This window comes from Cynoglossus semilaevis, chromosome 12, assembly GCF_000523025.1.
Source record: "Cynoglossus semilaevis isolate Cse_v1.0 chromosome 12, Cse_v1.0, whole genome shotgun sequence".
Taxonomy (NCBI): Eukaryota; Metazoa; Chordata; class Actinopteri; order Pleuronectiformes; family Cynoglossidae; genus Cynoglossus; species Cynoglossus semilaevis.
Genome location: NC_024318.1, coordinates 8454011 through 8467030, shown reverse-complemented (window position 1 = coordinate 8467030; position 13020 = coordinate 8454011). Strand labels below are relative to the sequence as shown.

General features: G+C 40.7%; 1 long non-coding RNA gene across 1 annotated transcript in view; it reads left to right on the top strand.

Annotated features, from left to right (window-relative positions):
* LOC112487816 (uncharacterized) overlaps positions 1-13020 on the top strand; it is a 90641-nt gene that overhangs the window by 12825 nt on the left and 64796 nt on the right. The gene's annotated exons all lie outside the window — the stretch shown is intronic.

The window sequence follows — 13020 nt, the reverse complement described above, 5'->3', positions numbered from 1 at the left end:
TCCCTCTGTGTTGCTGCATCAGAAACAAACTTTACCGCTAACACTTATTAGTTTGTTCTAGTCGTTGCCAACAGCATTGCTAATTTTCCTTTAGGCAAATATTTGATCATTTGTTATTCATTTTTATAAATATATTTAGGTAGATTGCGAGCGCTAAAATAAATGCTTGTAGATCACAAGAAATTAAAACAAAAAATTAAAAAAATATAAATTTAATTTTTAGTTTGCAGTAGTGACCATACACAGTACTGCATTTAATCTGTACCTCAACATAGTGACCATACACAGTACTGCATTTAATCGGTACCTCAACATAAAATGTGTATATAAAGTAAGTTTATATGAGTAAATACGTTGATCGTTGTCACTGTAGCCTGGTCATTTAAACAGTAATTCTGAAGCCAAAAAAGTGCGGACACTCTGATCTACAGCATAAGTCGAAGGACAGATTTCAAATCATGTAAGCTGCCACCAATACACAATATATATTTAAACGAATAAAGTCAACACTTAACAAGAAATAACTCTGTCTCTTCCGTGTAGCTGCGCTCTCCTCCGTTATCCTCACATTTTCTACCTTCAAACTTTTAACTCCTGTTTCTGCAAAATAACTTTGCTCCTGCGGCTTATCTGTTCCTTCGGGTATGAGATTAATCTTGGTCTGTTTAAGCAGCGAATCTTCAGCGGCGTTGGGTGATGCTGAGATGATCAGGGAAGAATGAAGGAGGGTGTTTGCCGTGGCTATTACTCCCTCTGTTAGAGCGGAGAAGAGTCGGCTCCTCACGCCTCCTCCAAACCTGCCTGAGGCAAAACCAAGGTCTCTGGAGCCTGACCTTTGACATCAGCATGCTACATAGATAGTACAGTAGAAGCTGAGGTCAATCTCAATCTAGGAGAAGCCCATTAGCGCCACACTGTGGTCGGGCGAGTTCCTCCTGTCTTTGTAATAGAGATGTCGCTGTGTTTTTTTTTGCCGGATAATGAGGAAGTCCTTCCACTTCTGGAACTTTCAAGCATCACTGCCTCTGATATCTGTGCACTTTGTCGGTGCCTATTTATTCCACTTATCGATTCAGTCCTGGTGCTTCACTTGCACACATTTCCTCACACACGCTGCGTCCTCCTCCCAGGATGCCTGCTGCTCCTCCCTGACCTTCGTGCAGCTCCCAGGTCTCTCCTCTCCTCGCTCTCTTCCTGCCTTACGTTCTGTATGTGTGCGGTGTGAGGGAGCAGTCTGCTAATAGAAGGTCTATTGACTGGGCCAGCCACTCATTGCTGCTATAATAGCTGCTCCAGCCCCGTGGACACCAGTCAATACTGCAGCGTGTCTCCGTTCCCTGAGTGGCTTCTGTCAGCGCTGGAGGAGAATTAAACGTTTGATCGACCGCCTTCTCAGATGCAGTTTTCATGCACGTGCGTGTATGAAATAATAGGCGAGACGCTGAAGTCTACAGAGAGAAACTAAAGTAGGGGTTGTGTTGGTAAATCTCTCTCTCTCCCTCCCCCTCCCTCTCTCTGTGGTGCCAGTGTGATCGCCAATTCCCTGAAAGCTTGTTCTTTTCTGTGCCAGGACTGCCAACAGCTGGCTCACCTGCTCAGTATTTGTCGCTTCACTGAACGTTACACAAGACACAGCGTCCAACGTTTGGCAGGAAACCCAGTTCAAACGGGAGTCGACAGATTTGAGCGTACTGAAATGAGGCCAATTGGAGTTAAAGTTCACCTGCTGTGTTCTCAATGGGATGTTAAGACTTTTGTCTCAGTCCACACTGTACAACAACAGTCCACACTGCACAACAACGTCACAGCGACAGTGGTTTTTTACCTTTTTTTTTTTTTTTTTTGCTTGTGAACCTATACGTCTCCGGAGACATTATTTGTTTTTTTCTCTAAAATTATTTTTTGATCACCTTTGTTGTACTGCGTCGCAATTACAGAGCAGTGCGGGAACTTGAGTAGCTGTCAGTGCTGATGCAGTAGCTCAGATATTAAAATTAAAACTTGTTTTATATCCATGAAAGAATAGTCATTTACGGTTGTCAGTGTTTTTTAATCAAAATTCAAAAAGAATAATAATTAGTTGCAAAACACTGAACCATGATTTGACCCTCATGTTTAAAAGAATAATAATTAGTTGAAAAAAAACTGAACCATGATTTGACCCTCATGTCTTTAAGGAAAGTTCTTCTGGCTTTAAATTCCATTTTGTTTTTTCCTCTGGCTGGAATAAAGTTGGACAAAATTGATTGACAATTTTTACTATAAACTATGAATTAGATCCAACCACACAGGGCTCATTTGCCCCCCCTAGGGGCTGTGGGTGTGTGACAAATACCACATTACAAGGCTTAAATAAAACATCCTTCCCAAAGCTCGCGTCGTGCGCCACACTTGTCATAATGTGCCTTGCTAAAGGAAAGTTATTCTTAGTTTGTCGGCAGAACAGTTGGGACTAAATCTGCTAATGTTTCCATTTTTGCTTTGTCACAATTCTGTGAAAACACGGTGGTAGACAGTCGTGGTCTCATAATAACTACATGGGCCTCATTAGAATGATCCCTAAGGTAGCACTGGGGGGGTGTGTGAGAGTGTGTGTGTGTTTGTCAGTGCTGGCATTCAGACTGAGGAGATGGAGACAGTGTGGAGACAGCGCAGCAAGGTCACTGTCAGGGGAGGATAAATATGGAGAGACCTGCTTGTGCTGATAATCTGTGTCACACTGTGATCTGTCTTAGTTATGTCAACACACACACACACACACATCCGCAGACACACAGTGGTAGCTAAAGCCTCACTCTGACCCCTGCGACCCCGCTGAGACATGTGGTGCGGTTCTTCAGGTCACATGATTTTCAGAGGCTTTTCCTCACAGCTGATGCTGCTGTGTCAGCCATCTTTGACGTCTCCATGTCATAGATGAGCGACAGTGATGAGCCCGGATGAGGTCATCATGTTTAGGGTCCTCCCGTGTCTTGACAAGCCGTTGTCCACAAATCCTGGTATCAAGTCGGCGCTGACAGGACACAAAATTGCAGCAGGTTTTTGTCAACCGTTCTCCTCCACTGCTGTGTTTTGGAGGAGAAGAATCTGTAGATGGTTGTAGTCAGTGCTTTATGGTGACAGTGAAGACATCAGTCATAAATCTAAGTGTATGTTTCCAGTCTCAATGTCTATCATGTGAAATGTGATCACATTTAGATAAATACCTGTGTCGTTTTATCATCCTGTTTTTACCATTTGAAGATCCTGTTTAGAGGAAAATGTACCATAAAGCAAATAGAGTTTAATTTAAATTTTTTTCTCTTTTATTTTATTTCTTCAGCCTAAACAATCTGTTTTTACCATTTGAAGATCCTGTTTTATTTTATTTCTTCAGCCTAAACTATTTTTTCTTTTACCTTGAGTTCAAACATCATTATAAAAACCATCATTTCAGACTTCTGTCGTCTGAACAATGTTGACCAAGGATACTGAACGACTTCAGTTAGAAATAGTCCTTACAGAACAGAAACTTTTTCCCCACGTCTGTTTCCTACTTTTTGCTCTGATACGTGACGAGAATCTAATAAGAACGTGTCCATTTTTTAGGGTGGGACAAATTCCTGGTAAATAGAAAAAAAAACCCTGTCTGTATTTATAGTCGACACAGGTGACAGTCTAACATGAATTCACCTTCACTGAGCCACAGGGCTAAAACAGGAAGCATAGTCAAATGATACACGGATGTGTTGTGTGAAGAAGAGGAGGCAGCAGCCGTGTGGGAAGGTGAAGAGGAGGAGGAGGAGGAGGAGGAGAAAAAGGCAGTGCTGAGTGATATCTGCGGTGTGCAGGATGTGAACCGTGTCGTCTGTCGTCGTGTGTGGCTGAGGCTGAAATGTTTTTACCTTCACGCAGCCTCTGTGGGTCTGAGGAATCACTGCCGCAGCCGCAGCATCTACGCTGCTGCTGCTTTAACCATCCGAAGAAAACCTCAGTCATTCAGTACTTACTGTGAGCAGTTATATCCCAGAGTATTTCAAACTCCAGTCTATGACAGAACTTCAGGTGTCAATGATTACAAAACCACTGATATTTTCTGATCTTTGAATTTGATTTACCTGGAATAATTGACCTTTCTGAATATGAAAAAGTTGTTTATTTTGTCTTTCTCTATTAACAGAGGGTAGATGAATATTTCTCCCACTCGTTTTTATGTGACTAAGCCAAATAATGGAATTAATGATATGGAAAAATGTCAAGAAAAAATGCAAAGCTATAAATCTAAATGTAGCCTTATAGAGTTGCTGGATCTTATTCATCACTGTGAGTCTGTGTTATTGAGAACGTGACGAGTTGATTTTGAAACTAAAGTGAAGTCATTGTCCTCAATGTCAGTCGGCCTTTCCGCAGATGCATGCTGGGATGTGAGATGGCATTTTATCCTTGATCTGCGTCATTGAAACAAGAAGTTCTTTCCACAGTGTGTGTAAATACAAAACATCTATATTGACTGAATACAGCGGTGTTCATCAACTGCTGACCCGTGGCCCAAATCCGGCCCGCCGATTCATTCAATCCGGCCCGCGCCTGGATAAAATATCGTCTGGTCACCACTATCAAAGCAACTACTGAGACTCAAATAACGATCAGTAATCCTCACTGTTATGACTATATTTGTGTTCTTTTAGACAATTTTTTTTTTCATTGTATTCAAATGTTGTTCAAGGTCAGACTAACCTTGCTGGAGACTTCTACAGTTAGGTTTCTATAATTCTTCAGTACAGTTCACTCTCTGTACTAACAAAGATGGCGTGTGTGAAAAGTCATATTTTAGGGAAAATCAAGCCAAAGAATATGAGACAAATTAGCCGCCCATTTGAGGCGGTGGTATTTTTAACCTTGACGGTGATTAAGGAGGACATCTGCCTCTGGTTTCTCACCTAAAAAAGGAATAATTGCTCCTCATTTGCAGCTCAGTCATTAACTCTGCAGTTTTTTTACACTCAGCGGCTGAAACGCGGGGGCTTTTCGTGCAGCGTAGTGAGTCGCCACACTTCTAATGAAGGTTAAGTGCATTCCAGTGTTTTCATGTCTCCATGATATAATCATGCAACGGGCGGTGACTGATTAAGGCCAAGCCCGGCTCGTATGGTGCTACCATAAAGAGGAGTGAGGTTGTGTATCATCGGCAGGATGAGAGAAATTCATGCATTTTTTCCTTTTTTTAGTGGTTAATTATTAACTTCATTAAACTTTGAAGCTCTTAAAAACATGAATCATGTAGTGTTTTGGTTTCATCCTCGCTGAAATGATTCATGAGCGTCTTCCACTGAGATGAACTTCGTCGTTCAAAGGCTGGTTTATGGGCTGCTGCGATCAGAGACGTTCCATGAGTGGAATGTACTTCAGTCACCGCAGCTTTGTTCTTCAAACTTTTATTACAAGTTGTCCAAAAAGGTTCACATGTTGAGTTTACTTCAAAGAAAATCACAGGAATTCAGAGAAGTTCAACATTTCTTTTAAAGCAGTGCTAATGTAGTTCACAAAGAGACCACCAGGAGGTATCTTCTGTTTCCATACAGTACGTACTGTCTGCGCTGTACCGTATGTGTTAGGAATATATTTTTGTACATAGTGTCCCAGGTCGTCTTCTCCTCACACTCTCATGCTGTAATGCTGATGCGTGTGTTCCTTCTTACTGTGCAGTGTGACTGTAATGTTCTGTCTAACTCACAGTTTTCTGCTTTGCTGAAACGTCTAATTGAAAACATTGAATTTCTTTGCTTTCCTGCTCGAGGATCAAATTAATTTTATTGAATTTTAACTTATTGAAAATGTACACACACTTCCATCGACTGACAATTCAAGACGCCACAGCGTCTCAAAAATAACAGCCGTTATTAAAAACAAGAGGTTTAGGTTGAGAATGATCGTATTTTCCGGACTATAAGTCACACCGACAGCCTCTAGAGGGCACTCTAGGCTTGTGTTTTTATGACTTTATTCTATTTCATAGTTTGGACAAGGCTCAAACACTTTAGTTAATGTGATCAACAGAATTACCCCTTTAAATAAAAAACTGTTTTTTTGCACTCTTTTTTAAAATTGAAAACAAATGGCTGTTGTCATGAGCGTTGTCAGAGGGTGAAGTGTATATTTATGTATTTACGATGCGTACATCACAGGTCACTGCAGTTCTCCCCAACACGGCCACACTGCATTAATGGAATATATTTCTCAGAATATAAACCGATCGACCGTTGCTGTGTTTTATGGACACAATGTATTTACTTTAAACACTTTTATGGAGGTAATGGCATAAATTATGTGTCCGGCGGAGCGTCGCTGACTCTGTGTTTTATTACCACCTTTTATAATCATAGGCTTGATTAGGGCCAACGCACACTGGCTTAAGCAGTGCTTCCTATCGATTTTCCCATAACGGTGGGGGTGGGGGGTGGGGTGTGAAGGCTTCTTTTAAGTTGTCACAGGAGGCAGAGATCACACTGTGTCCTCATCCACAGGCCCAGATACACAGAGTATGAGGCCAAACGCTGCCTCACTGACCCACTTTATGGAGAAGCCTAATTTAGCACGGTCTGGATTCACGGGGACATTCGACTGATGTTCCTGCTCACTTTTATTCCTTTGGTGGAAAAAGGCAGGAATGTGAACTGTGACTTTCATACATTTTCACATTAATGCTTTTTTTTTTAAATCAACCTGCACCAAATCTGTATCTGTGAGTGTTTTGTTTCATGTAGAAAAAAATGACAACGTAAAACTGACAGGTCATAAAAAGACCTCGGTGTCCAAACAGATTTGCTCAGCTTTTAATCTTTTTTTTTTTTTTTAAGAATTATGGGCATCACATAAAAGCCCATATAATTTAACAGCACATGATTAAACACAGAGTTTAAGGTGACAACAGTACAGTGTGATTTAAAGAGCGATGACTAGTGTTTGGAACTGGAACTGCAGTCAGAATGATGAATATTGGGAACACCATTGTCTGTTCTGTGAATAAAGCTGGACATTTTGGATAGAATTTGTAGGTATGCACCTCAAAAGTTATGTCACTTTAATCTGTCTGTGGGTTTAAGAAGCTGGAATAGGTGGGAGAGAGATTTAAGAGATTTAAATTTAAAGATGTCTGCTCCAGGAAAAAAAAAAGTCGAATATCTGTCTTCTCCATTCAGAAGAAAATCCTCAATTTCAAGACATACATATTTTTAATATATCTTCCGACTCATGGAGACTTTGTTGCTGCAGTTTTGTGCTCAGACAGTGATTCGCTGATGAAGCTGCGTTTTAATTACCGCCGCTCTGGCCAACCATTAACAGCTGAAAAGCTTTTACTGAAGCAGTGTTTGGCACTTGGCAACGCTCGTCATTTGGAGGAACAGACTGATTCAGATTTGGTTTTAGAGCTGAAGCCAACGCAGTCTGAAGCTGCAGCTTCTGTTCTGCGTTTTTAACCTAGAGTTCTTCCTGTTTTAACTTCTCGTCTCATCTCTGTGTGTTAGAGTTTCCTTCAGTGTTTTCTTTTCAGAAACATGCAAGATTAGGTCAACTGCCCCCTAGTGTAAATATGTTGTAGTAATACCCTGGCCTCCTCCAAAGACGCTTAGGAATCGTGTTCACTGCACCCCCTGCAGGGGAGGAGCCATGCTGACATATATAATAAGTGAACATTTCAGGATCATTTACTTATGTTTGTGCAGACGGTGATTTTAAATGGTTACATTTTAATTTGTAAAGATATAATGTTCCTGTAACCAGGCAGATTCTCAGAGTGCTTCACTCCAGTGTCTCTGGTCCAACACCTCTGATAGCAGCGCCGCCATCAGGCTGAATATTGATTCTCAGAGTGCTTCACTCCAGTGTCTGTGGTCCAACACCTCTGATAGCAGCGCCCCCATCAGGCTGAGGTGACAGTGATGTATTTTTGACAGACATGAATATGCCGCTGCACCCAGCAGGGGCGGCAGAGTGGAACCGTGATGCTGCTGCCACCGCTGCTGCTGCTGCACTGGTGACAGTCAGGTCATGACGGCAAAACAGTCACGTGCCGTGAAGCAGGAACAAATATGGAGTTTTGTTGCCTTAGATTTGTTAAAACGTTTATGTAAACATTGTTCATGTAACTCAGCTGCTTCTACAAAATTTCTGTTTCTATTGTTGTCCTCACATCCACAGCCATTGCTTCAAACTGCAATTCCCACAAAACAGTAAAACAAATTAAAATTTATTAACATTGTGATAAAAGGAAAATATTAATTTTGAAATGAAGTTGCCTTGTAATTTGCTGCTAAACATTTTATTACTTTGTTTACAGGTCATTTGTTTTGGCTGTAATATAATTTAATATATTATAATATAATATATAATAAATTCCAGTTCCAGTGCTTATATTAAATAACTGTTATGATTTATTCATCCTTATTAAATTACTGCAGCAAATTGCTAAAGACTGACTCTGTGGAAGAGACTTTTCTCCGTGCGACCCCTGTGACCTTTGTTCTTTTTCCAAATGTCAGCTGCAGACATGTTTTCACCTCGACATTTTCCACAAATACTCCTCATAATAATACAGTGGTTCAGGGTCTGATACTGGAAACTGTAACGTCTAATGTACCGTTCACCTGGAACCATGGCTGTGACGCTCACCGCTGCCCCTTCAGGTGTTTCGGAATAATTAGTGCGCTTACCTCTGCTAATGCAGTGAGTGAAGGAGAAGAGATCGCCGCCGCAGAAAACATCCCAGCAGAACATGGCGTTGCAGCGATAGGGTCATGAATATGGATGAGCCAGGATTGCGTGGCCCACTGTGGACCAAGTGGAGCGTCAGCCTGGTGTTCTCACACCCACTGAGTTATGGTACACAGCAGTTTGAGGCCGCAGTGGAAGTGACATGACACCAGCTCTAATGTTTTATTTACTCCGTCTCCAGTCGACTACAGTGGCCCATTAGGATTACAGCGTCTCTGGTTGGCACTGATTTCTTCTCTCTCTCCTGCTGCGTTCTCCAGCTGTCGCTCTACTACATGGTTTTTATAAAAAAAGCTTTTGCTCTGCGTCAGTGTGAGTTGAAGTTTGGGGTCAAATCCTGTGACAAGAGGCGTCGTCTGATGTCTTTGGTGTAAAAATGCACCAAAGTAGAGATAAAAAAAAACATCTGTTCAATCTGAGACTTTTCAAGGATGACATTTTTTAGTTTCTCTGAGGTTTTGCAGATATTTGTGCTTCTTTGTTGGAATACAAAAGCAAATGATTTCCACATAATTATTTCCGTGTCAGAAAAATTGCAAGAAATAATGCAGAGAATTGTTGCTCCTGTGGATATTTTCCATCTGCTGCCCAGTGAACCTGTGGTCACAGCACAGATTACAGGGTTATTATACTGCTTTATTCTAAGATGAGATTCAGGAGTGCACATGTACGTGTGTGTGTGTGTGTGTGTGTGTGTTTCTGATTCTGCTCAGTTTTCTCAGTTGCAGGAAATGAAAATTCTGCTGAGTGGTGCAGAACTTTGGAGAACTTTTATACATTGTTGTTGTTTTTTTTCTTGTTTTTATTTTCTCAATATGCACAAACTTTGCTCCCACTTTTGTGTTTCTAATATTCACCTTTTACAAAGTCAGCCTGGTTGACAATATTACAATTTGCAGAATTGATTGCAAGAATATTGCTAGTTTAGCCTAAAATAGTTATTATTATTGTTATACATTATTATTATTATTTGTTCATTGTAATGTTTAAAATTATATTTTCTCTGTAGTTTGAACAAATGCAACACATAACTTAGGCTCAAGTCTGCCCCCTTTGGTGTTGAACAGTACTGTTCCAACTGTCTTTTGCGGTGATAAGACGTGAGCGAGTCTTAATATTTCACACGTGTGTATCAAAGACATTGGAGCGAGAAGTTGAAGGTCAGGGTCTGTGATAAACGTTTCTATAAAAATGATTTTCATAAAACACATCTGCCTGTCTCTGATGAAGAGAAACAGTTGTGGACACACCCAGAGGAGGGAGTGCAGTGGGTGAGGCACGTCGGGATCGCAGCGGCCTCACCCACAGTTATGGGATTCTGGCTACAAAAATCCCAATAATTTTGGAACCTTTAAAATGTTTTTTTTTTTAACTTAATGTGAGACTTGCCTCACCTGCCCCACCCTCCCTGACCCCCTCCCCCACTGGACGTCAGTGCTGCTTTTGACTTCATAGTAAAAACAGGGTGTGACGCAATGTCTGCGGTGAACCCCAGGAGAGACAGTAAAACCAGGACACGTATGATTCACTGGTTGTTGGTTGATTTTTTTTTTTTTTTCCCTGTGGAACATGATAAATCTTGGGCCATGAAAAGCTGGTTCAGTGCAGTGCGCCCCCTGGCTGGTCTACAGGAGTATGTGCTTAGTCATTAGATCAAAATCTGATTTTGATTTTTTTCAACATGAATGTTTTTCTTAAAGTTATAAGAAAACTTTCCTCATTTACAAACAAAAATAGAAGAAGCCAAAACACAGGTGTGAAGTCTGAGGAAACAGACGGCGCTCGTCACGTTCATCGTCAGGTGTGTTTACACGTACCGTCGGAGGACACGGCTCAGAGCAGAGACAGCTTCACGTACACAAACACCCGGCCGTCACGTTGCCATCACACAATTTCCTCCAGAGTTGCTGCTCAGTCGTACGTTATGTAACTTGTGTTAAAATAAGTGACTCATGGCACAGCTTTTCTCTGCACAGTCTGTGATAATGACACACACACACACACACACACACACCAACGCAGTGACTACACCAATGTTGGACACAGTCTGTGTAATTAGTCAACAAAAGAGACACGATGCACGTTGAAAATGCCAAACAAAGTTTCCCTCCGTGTTTTCAGACGTCTTATTAAAACCAAAGCGCCTGTAGTTCCCGGTCACGTTTCTGCTGATTTTAATGAATCTATGGACAAAAGTCACGTCTTCTTCCTCTGGAGATGAAAAGCCTCTAACTGTGGTCGTCCACGTGGTTGGAGTCCACCGTTATTTTCCGCTGATTTTGGTCCGTTGTTGATTCTTGGCTCGTTCTCTCTCGTGGTTATTTGTTAGAAACACAACAAAAGCCACCAAAAAAACCAAACATTTTCTTTTAAAATATCAATACGAGGTATACTTTTATTTCATCTTCCACACTTTAGTGCAGATCAACACTTTTCATACAAACTTCTACAAAGACATTTGTTGCTGCTGCTTATTTACACAATCCACTCATCTGCTTTCTTAAAGTATTTCACATCAAAACACATTGTTACGTGTTTGAATAATTACACTGTAATTGCATAAGAAACCCATTCATCATCATCATCATCATCATCATCATCATCATCCTGATCATTCTGACGTGTGCAGAGAGGAAACCCAATTTTCTCTCTTCACCATGAAATGACAAAGAAAAAGCACAAATGAAACGATGTTGTTTTCAGACGATGACTTGACTGAGCAGATGTTGTAGCTTTGGCCTGAATTATTTATTTAGCCAAACCCCAGACAAAGATCTCGTCTTCATCTTCATCTGCTCGTATTGTATCTTATGAATCGTTGTAGAACTCACTGAAACTACTGCCAGTACTACCCGCCCCCCCCCGCCCTGTTTTACATGTAGATCTTTGTTCTCGAGTGACATTTTAGGAGCGCAAACACAAACTTTTAGGACCACAAATTATCATGCAATGCAACATATTTAGATTTTTGTTTTAATTCTCAATCACACTGCAGGCGTTTGCCAAAGAACTGATCTGTGTGATTTCAAAATGAAAATCTTTTCTCATTATACAAGTAATTCAAGGTATAAAACTGGTTTTAACTGGTTAAAAAAATGGTCCCTAAACGCAACGTTATGGTTGGGTGAGTTTATGTATACATGTAAATATGTGTATATATATATATTTATACATATGTGTGTGTGTATATGTATACACATATATACATAAATATATACACATAAATATACATATGTATATCTATATATTTACGGTTGGTGTTGAGTTGTGTTTCACGGATAAAGAATGAAATTGTCTCCTTTCGTTGATCAAAGCAGCAGACAGTTGTGTTCGGAGGTCAAAGGTCAGTGCAGTGAGTTACACAGATCTGTCATTGATGACAGCGGACAACGGTTTAAATACCGTAATTACTGAACTATTGAGTGCACCTAAATATCAGTCGCACACACTGAAAAAAGTAGCAGCTTATAGACCGGAAATTACGGTAGTCTCGAAATGTCTCCAAAGGTTTTGAAAGCGAGTCTGTGCAGGACTAATATCTGAGCCTGACCTCTGTTCTGTTTTGCATAATGAAGCAGAAAACAGTTTTACTACAAAAATGTGAAAGCAGTCAAGTAAACGCAGCCACTATGTTTTAACCCTATACATGACTGTACATTCCTGTTTAGTTGTACACCTGCTGCTACATGGAGTAGGGAGTTGGGTTTTCTTGCCTTGGCGTTGTTAAGTGAATAATTAAAACTCTGTGGGAATGTTCACAACTGCACAGGACGGACTGTCACGTCAGGAAAGGATTTTCTGTAAAAACTCTTTGTGCTGATTTTCCTCGGTGTTTCCTGTCCTGTAACAAATTTGTGTTTCCAGAATTTGCTTTTTTGATTTTGCAAAATCAAACATCTGTCAGAAAAAACAAACTCAAACAAACATTACATTTACAAACATCACACGATTTTAAAACAAAACAACACATTTTGGAGTTGTGGTGAAGCATGCAGTCTGTTATGGCTGGGCCTGAGCTCTGAGTGTGACAGAGTGAATAAATATAAACCAGGAGACTGTATGTGATGGCGCACACACACCACTAATTACAGAGCATTATTATTAACTAGTGCTATATGATGATCATTGTAATGATGTAATTACCACTCAGGGCAACACACTGACATCACTGTAGGTTTAGGATTGTGGTTCACACACGCAGCCAAACACTTGGTGCTGAGTCAGAGTCCAGTCTTACAGTTCTACAGACCCGACATGGAATTGAACTCA